Raw genomic sequence first — 8,297 nt, 5'->3', positions numbered from 1 at the left:
GTAAATAGAGCTGCAATGAACATTTTGGTACATGACTCTTTTTGAATTTTGGTTTTCTCAGGGTATATGCCCAGTAGTGGGATTGCTAGGTCATATGGTAATTCTATTTGTAGTTTTTTAAGGAACCTCCATACTGTTTTCCATAGTGGCTGAACCAATTCACATTCCCTCTAGCAGTGCAAGAGTGTTCCCTTTTCTCTACACCCTCTCCAGCATTTATTGTTTCTAGATTTTTTGATGATGGCCATTCTGACTGGTGTGAGATGATATCTCATTGTAGTTTTGATTTGCATTTCTCTAATGATTAATGATGTTGAGCATTCTTTCATGTGTTTGTTGGCAGTCTGTATATCTTCTTTGGAGAAATGTCTATTTAGGTCTTCTGCCCATTTTTTTTTTTAACATCTTTATTGGGGTATAATTGATTTACAATGGTGTGTTAGTTTCTGCTTTATAACAAAGTGAATCAGTTATACTTATACATATGTTCCCATATCTCTTCCCTCTTGTGTCTCCCTCCCTCCCACCCTCCCTATCCCACCCCTCTGAGCCAATATCCCTGTGCCATGCGGCTGTTCCCACTAGCTATCTACCTTATGTTTGGTAGTGTATATATGTCCATGCCTCTCTCTCGCCCTGGCACAGCTCACCCTTCCCCCTCCCCATATCCTCAAGTCCGTTCTCCAGTAGGTCTGTGTATTTATTCCTGTTTTACCCCTAGGTTCTTCATGACATTTTTTTTTTCTTAAATTCCATATATATGTGTTAGCATACGGTATTTGTCTTTTTCTTTCTGACTTACTTCACTCTGTATGACAGACCCTAGGTCTATCCACCTCCTTACAAATAGCTCAATTTCGTTTCTTTTTATGGCTGAGTAGTATTCCATTGTATATATGTGCCACATCTTCTTTATCCATTCATCTGTTGATGGACACTTAGGTTCTTTCCATCTCCAGGCTATTGTAAATAGAGCTGCCATGAACATTTTGGTACATGACTCTTTTTGAATTATGATTTTCTCAGGGTATATGCCCAGTAGTGGGATTGCTGGGTCATATGGTAGTTCTACTTTTGGTTTTTTAAGGAACCTCCATACTGTTCTCCATAGTGGCTGTACCAATTCACATTCCTACCAGCAGTGCAAGAGTGTTCCCTTTTCTCCACACCCTCTCCAGCATTTATTGTTTCTAGATTTTTTGATGTGGCCATTCTGACTGGTGTGAGATGATATCTCATTGTAGTTTTGATTTGCATTTCTCTAATGATTAATGACGTTGAGCATTCTTTCATGTGTTTATTGGCAGTCTGTATATCTTCTTTGGAGAAATGTCTATTTAGGTCTTCTGCCCATTTTTGGATTGGGTTTTTTGTTTTTTGTTATTGAGGTGCATGAGCTGCTTGTAAATATTGGAGATTAATCCTTTGTCAGTTGCTTCATTTGCAAATATTTTCTCCCATTCTGAGGGCTGTCTTTTGGTCTTGTTTATGGTTTCCTTTTCTGTGCAAAAGTTTTGAAGTTTCATTAGGTCCCATTTGTTTATTTTTGTTTTTATTTCCATTACTCTAGGAGGTGGGTCAGAAAGGATCTTGCTGTGATTTATGTCATAGAGTGTTCTGCCTATGTTTTCCTCTAAGAGTTTGATAGTTTCTGGCCTTACATTTAGGTCTTTAATCCATTTTGAGCTTATTTTTGTGTATGGTGTTAGGGAGTGATCTAATCTCATAATTTTACATGTACCTGTCCAGTTTTCCCAGCACCACTTATTGAAGAGGCTGTCCTTTCACCACTGTACATTCCTGCCACCTTTATCAAAGATAAGGTGTCCATATGTGCGTGGGTTTATCTCTGGGCTTTCTATCCTGTTCCATTGATCTATCTTTCTGTTTTTGTGCCAGTACCATACTCTCTTTATTACTGTAGTTTTGTAGTATAGTCTGAAGTCATGGAGCCTGATTCCTCCAACTCCGTTTTTCGTTCTCAAGATTGCTTTGGCTATTCGGGAAAGGACCACTTATTTTGAGAATTATATAAAAGTTAGCATATATCTATAAGAATCCAACACTGAGCCCAAAATAGAGCAAGTATTCAATAAATATTAGTTGAATGAATGATGTCAGGAAGAAATGAATGAATGGGTAAATGATTAAGGTTACATATGCATTTCTTAACATTAGGAAGAGGAAGGGAGAAATGTTCTGTAAATTTGACTATTCTACTGCTTTCCTGTCCCTATCACATCAACTAAGATGAGCTACAAAGCAAGCAGGGATAAAAAGAATGTCAAATGAGAGTAATATTTGGAGCTGCCACTGATGCAACAGTTGCTACATATCAAGCATTTACTTATATTATTTAATAATAATAATAATAGACCTTATAACACCAACTGTGTGCCAAGCACTATGCTAAGCACTTTACATATGTTCACTCATTTATAATTTTGATGAAACCTTATAAAGTTGCTGCTATACAGAGCTGCATATCTTGCATGAGGTTATTATCCCTATCCACACATGAAAGACTGCAACTTCAATACATTAAGTGATGAAGGCCAAGACAGATACTCAAGAGCATCCAAATTTATAGTCTGTAGGTTCTATTGCATTGACTGCTTCACTGAGGAGCGTTCTCTCCTTTGGATGAATGTGAAAGGACCAAGTGGATTTGTTAACAGCAATGGAGAAAACATGTAACCAAAGAGCTAAGAAGAAAAAGAGATATTCAGCAGATGGCCAGTCTTGGCCATAGAATGAGAATTGATGCTTAACCCTGGAACACTGCATCCCAGTCTGTTGGGAAAAGGCCAGCTGAACTGTGCTCAATTTGGGTACCCCACTAGGTTACAACGAACTTTAATTTCACAGAAGTAAGGATATCAACTCTTTGTATTGAGAAAAGAACTTAGGCCTATACCCAGTGCTAAGCTGAGATTTCTACATTAATGATAGTTTCCAAAAACATTTATGTTAGCATTCTAATTACTATGCATATGTTGTATAGAAACTGGAAATTATTTGTTTGCAAAGGGCTTTAAAGCTAAGATGAATTAAAATGTAAAAACTCAGGTCTGTCTCATTTTCAGTTTCTGTCAAAATATTGAGCTAACCAATCAATGTTTCATGTCCTGGAAACTTATTTTACGTATGACGGATCTAACTGAAAAATTCCTCCATGTGATAAGGTACTCCTTTTGTCTGGAATTATGCAATGAACTTATAAATACCCAACAGTAAATTTATCCTTCATCCAGTTATCAGTTTACTGGTATTGAAAAGCTCATTAAATGCATAGCGTTCCATACCTAGGTTTCTAGTTATCCCTAAATCATGTAGTTCAGTTACCCTAATTGCTGTGAAACCATGCTTATTTATGTTCATATTATTCATCTCCCTCAAAACTATTTAGCTTCCTTGTGCTGACTCCTGTCAGTCAGAGAGGCAGCATCCCTTCCTGGATGGAAGACTTTGAGTGTCCTGCTATATCAAACTCAAATTAAAGGCTTCTGATTTTAGGAGGTATCACCCCACGCTCTGCTTGGAAGATTTGATCTGCTAAGAGCCCCATATCCAGCTGGTCATGGACACTTAGAGCCTAGAAATTAAAAGTCTAAAGACACTTTGTTTTTTTCCACTTACTGAGCCCCATCTCACCAGTTCACCCTCTCTGAAAATCTCCAGTTCTGTATCTAAGGATGGAGATTAACATTAAAAAACATCATCCCTAACTTTCACATGGCCTGGGTTAAGAGGACAAATGAAGGTGCATTTTCCATATTTCCAAAGGTTCAAATGTTATAAATCAAGCTAACAGACTGTTAAAATAGAAGTCTCAAAATATAACTTGAAAAATATACTTTTGTTTTTAAAAATGGTATTAAAATGTATAAATCTATGGCTTTTCATGTGAATAAATTTGGCAAAATACTAGCCAAATTAGCATGATTATTTCAGAAAATATTACAAAAAAATTTATTTCATCATTTAAAGCACATCACTTGTATGGTAATTTTTATTGTCTCTTAAAGCAATATCAAGATACACACAGTCAATAATTGTTATTCTTCTTTTAAATTAAAAAAAGTAAGAGTATACAGTTCACCTTTTGAAGCTGCATTAATTCTTCTAAGCCCCTAGAGAGGTTTATTTTTTTAAAACTGGAAGTTGATAATTTACTAAATTTACATCTATAACAAATTAGCTTAGAATAAATACTTAGATAATTTTGTGCATACATAAGGTAATAACCTCAACTATCAAATCCATCATTTAATAAACAAATCCTGGGTTTTGTTCAAAAAATTTATAATTATAGAATGTTATAAGGAAAATTGAAACTAGGAGTATTGTTCAGTTTGTTAAAATCTCTCTTTAAGCAAGGCTACTTTCATTATGAAGGGCATGGGCATGGCTAAAGAAGAGTTAAGCTCTACAGTGTGGCAAAGTAGACTTCTGAGGGTACCTGGTAGGAGCTTCTGCTGTGTATGAAGCAGACTGTTTTCCTTTTTTTAATGCATCAACTCTGGCACCAAAGATAATAAATTGTATTGTTCCTTATTAATTAAATGGTCTTTATTTGAATACAATTTATTATAGAGGACTAGATTATGTATTCCAGGAACTCAATCAATATGAAGAGATTAGTTGTATGTTAGAATATAGACGACTAAGGCCTTATAAAGGGCTACGTACCTTTATTTTTCATTTAGTGACCTTTAGATTCCCTCTTTTCCTTCAAGCTTCAACACTGATGTCAGACCTGGGCCTCCAGACAAAAGTGGCACCAGGAAACCACAGCTACAACTTGTAGTAACTTTGCTTTTGTAACATACACCCTGATTATTTACCAATACCTGGCATTATTACTTGTAAACATTTTGAGGGCATTGGTTAAAAGTCTGACTTGTACACTGACGTATTCCCAGGGCCTAACAAAAGATCTAGAGCTTAGTAAACTCAGAGTAAGCATTTGTTGAATACTTATTTGTACTAGAGGTGTTTTAAAGAATAAATTTGAAATATTATTTTTGGTAGCCAAATATAATCCAACTGCCCTCTTTTGTCATCAATATGGAACAAAGTCATCTACATGCAGAATGGTTTCTAAATCTTGGTTCTCAAAGATTTTAACATTCAATGATAAAGACGTGAATGAAACACATAGATCTTCAGCAAACTAAATGATATATAAAAAGCTCTGTGTTCGTTGGTGTAGAGGATGTGCTGGGCAAGTTCAGAGGAGGGTGACAAGTAAGGCTTGGAATTATTGGGGAAGTGACTGTATCCTGGCTCCCAAAGAATTGAAAATTTCAATGTTTGGAAAGAGAGAAAAAGCAGTCTCAGCTGAGCAAAGAAGTAAAGGAAAAGATTATCATCATGTTTTTCAAGATAGTAAAGTCATTAAAGACTCAGAATAAAAGTATCAGTAGATGACTCATGTAAAGTAACAGTGCATGGGTAACATGAAATAAAACAGATTGTTCAAAATCTAAAATATTGGAGAAGAATTTGGATTTCTTAATAATTAAGCTGTCATTGAAGATTTTGAAGACCAAGATATTTCTTTTTTATAACAGCAGCAATCCTAGTAGTCATGATTGCTGTGGAAGTCACCTTCTAAATGGAAATGTTCTTGTGTGTGTGCATGTGTGTGTGTGCGTGTTTGTGTGTGTGTGTGTGTGTGTGTGTGAGAGAGAGAGAGAGAGATTCTTAAGATTCATTGGTGATTAATGGAGGGGGGGATCAGATTAAGATAAGGCCTTTAACTCATAAGACTTTGGCTTCTCAAACTTAACATTTTCTTCTGAACTCTGTGAAAAAAAAATGTCACTTCCCTATATAAGTCATGCACTTCAACCACAACTAACACAGAATTTGGAGTTGGAAGCATTTCAAGGGTGCTTGATATAGTAGCTTCTTTTGCCCTAGTATGATGATATTTTGGTAACATATAAAAATGTCAGCATGTGACAAATCCAAACTTAAACCAAAATAGATGAAGAATTTGAAGTTGTAAATCATCAGAGCCAATTTTAAATTGGCTCAATTCAATGTCTTGGTGTTTTATGTCACTCAACATATGATTGATAAACATATGATAAATAAACCATCAGGTTGATTCAAATTTCCAGATAAGAGCTGAGATTTTTCAAGTTGGTGGAAAAGAATGAATTATATTTTAACTTTCATCTTATATAAATATGGGAATTAATTTAAAAGGAGGTATAAAACTGCTACATCTTTATTCTTCTTTTAAATATTCAATTCATGTTTTTAGTATCATGGTTTGAATATTGCTTCTTAGGGATTTCACTTATAGAACAAAGTGTGTGTGTGTATGTGTGTGTATGTGTGTGTGTGTGTGTGTGTGTGTGTGTGTGTGTGTGTGTAAAGACACAGAACAAGAAACTGTGCAGCAGGGAACTAAAATGGCTCATAAGTTCTGAGGGTTCACTACCTCCTTCACCTTGGTCTAAAGGTTTCTTGAGGATTCCATTTATTCTCACCATTACAATAGGTGGTATTTTTTGTTTGTTTTGCTTTTTTTTTATTGCTTTTTCGAATACTCCTGTTGAAACTATGGGGAAATTGTAGCATAGGCAGGTTAAGCAATTTGACAAAGTTCAACAATTTCAAGTGGTGATTCCAGAAATCAGACAGCATGACATCAAAGGCCATGAGCCAACAGCCTCCTGCACTTTGACAGTATGCTCAATGGTGCTTGAGATCAAAAAAGCACCAGCATTGCAAAATAACAACAGGAATACTATCTACGCAGCCTGCAAGCATGCTGCCAATTGTATGCATGCTATACTTTATAGTACATCTCTATTTCCTTTATTTTTAATAAAAATTAGGATTAATTTTTAATTACATAGAGAATTCATGAATGTCTTCCTTTTAGTAAAAATTAAAACATTACAAAGAGGAAAATTTTCCTTTTACTACATTCCTCAAACATACCAACGCCCCCTTCTTCTCCTTTCTACTTCTCTAAAATGTATTGACATTTACAGTGTACACACACACACATATAAAATACATATTTAATTATATAAAATCTATTATCCAGTATAAATCACTTTTCACATGCTTCTTTTATTCAACAATAGATTTCTGTTTGTTTCAACCTTATAAAATACTACACAGTATTCTAACATATGAATATGTCAGTTTAGAAATTACCTTCTTATGTTTTTTTTTCTTTACTTCAGGAAAAATCCTCTTTCAGATCTTGTTGTATTTATATGTGAATGCTTTTCTAAGTATTTTCTAAGCCTCAAAGAATTACTGGATCATGTGGTACTTGCACTTCATATTTTGATAGCAATTTCAAACTGCCATTCAATTTCCCCGTGCCAATTTATTTCCTCACAACAGTGTATATCAGTTTCAATTTCCCAACAAACTCACCAAGACTTGATATCAAACATTTTAATGTCTACATTCTGATATGTAAGAAGTGGTATTGTTTAATCTGATTTCTCTGATTTCTAGTAACTTAGAAAATCTTATTCAATATAGTAGTGCAGTTTTTTTTAATGTCTTTGCAACTTGCCTATTTCTATTCATTGCCCATTTTTATAGATGTTTAGTTGCCTTTTTTTTATTGTTTTGTGGTTCTTAGTATGCTGAGCACCAACCTTTTGTCTAATATAATTTCATTTCCTGACTGAGAAGTTAAATTATTTTATTATGCTTTTTTCATCCAGACTTCACATTTTGGAGAATTAAATTACAAACACTTCTTCAAGAAAGCTAGTATGATCACAGATAAATACAGCTTTGACTATAATCTCTCAATAGAGTCTTACTTTTAAAAATGTTCTCAAAGAAATTAATGAATTTGCATTTTTGAAAACTTCTTTAGTATCTTTGTTTTCGAGTCAGAAAGTGAAACAGCAATGCAGATTGGCATTAGGGACAATTAGATCCTGATAATTTTGTTGCTTCAAACTTGGCACATGGGAGTATTAATAATTTCTAGTAAGGCATGTGTTGGCACTGGTTTCACTGGGTTTTGGGTATTCAGAATACAACCTAAAGGTACCAGATGCCTAGGCAGCCCAGGGCTGAACCTAAAAGGTAAATGGGAGCTAGAAGAGGCACAGCTGTAGGAAGGGACACTGTGATGCAGAAAAACAAATGTGTCAAAAACTTCCAGATGAGAAAGACAAACAAAAAAAACCAAAGAAGGCCTGTATTTTGGCAAGGGGTAGCAGTGCACAATAATAAAAGTCTTTACTTATCCAGTTGAATAAAAATGAGTTTAGACTCTCTACTTATATAGACACTGC

This window comes from Orcinus orca, chromosome 7, assembly GCF_937001465.1.
Source record: "Orcinus orca chromosome 7, mOrcOrc1.1, whole genome shotgun sequence".
NCBI classification, from domain to species: domain Eukaryota; kingdom Metazoa; phylum Chordata; class Mammalia; order Artiodactyla; family Delphinidae; genus Orcinus; species Orcinus orca.
This window is presented reverse-complemented; position numbering follows the sequence as displayed.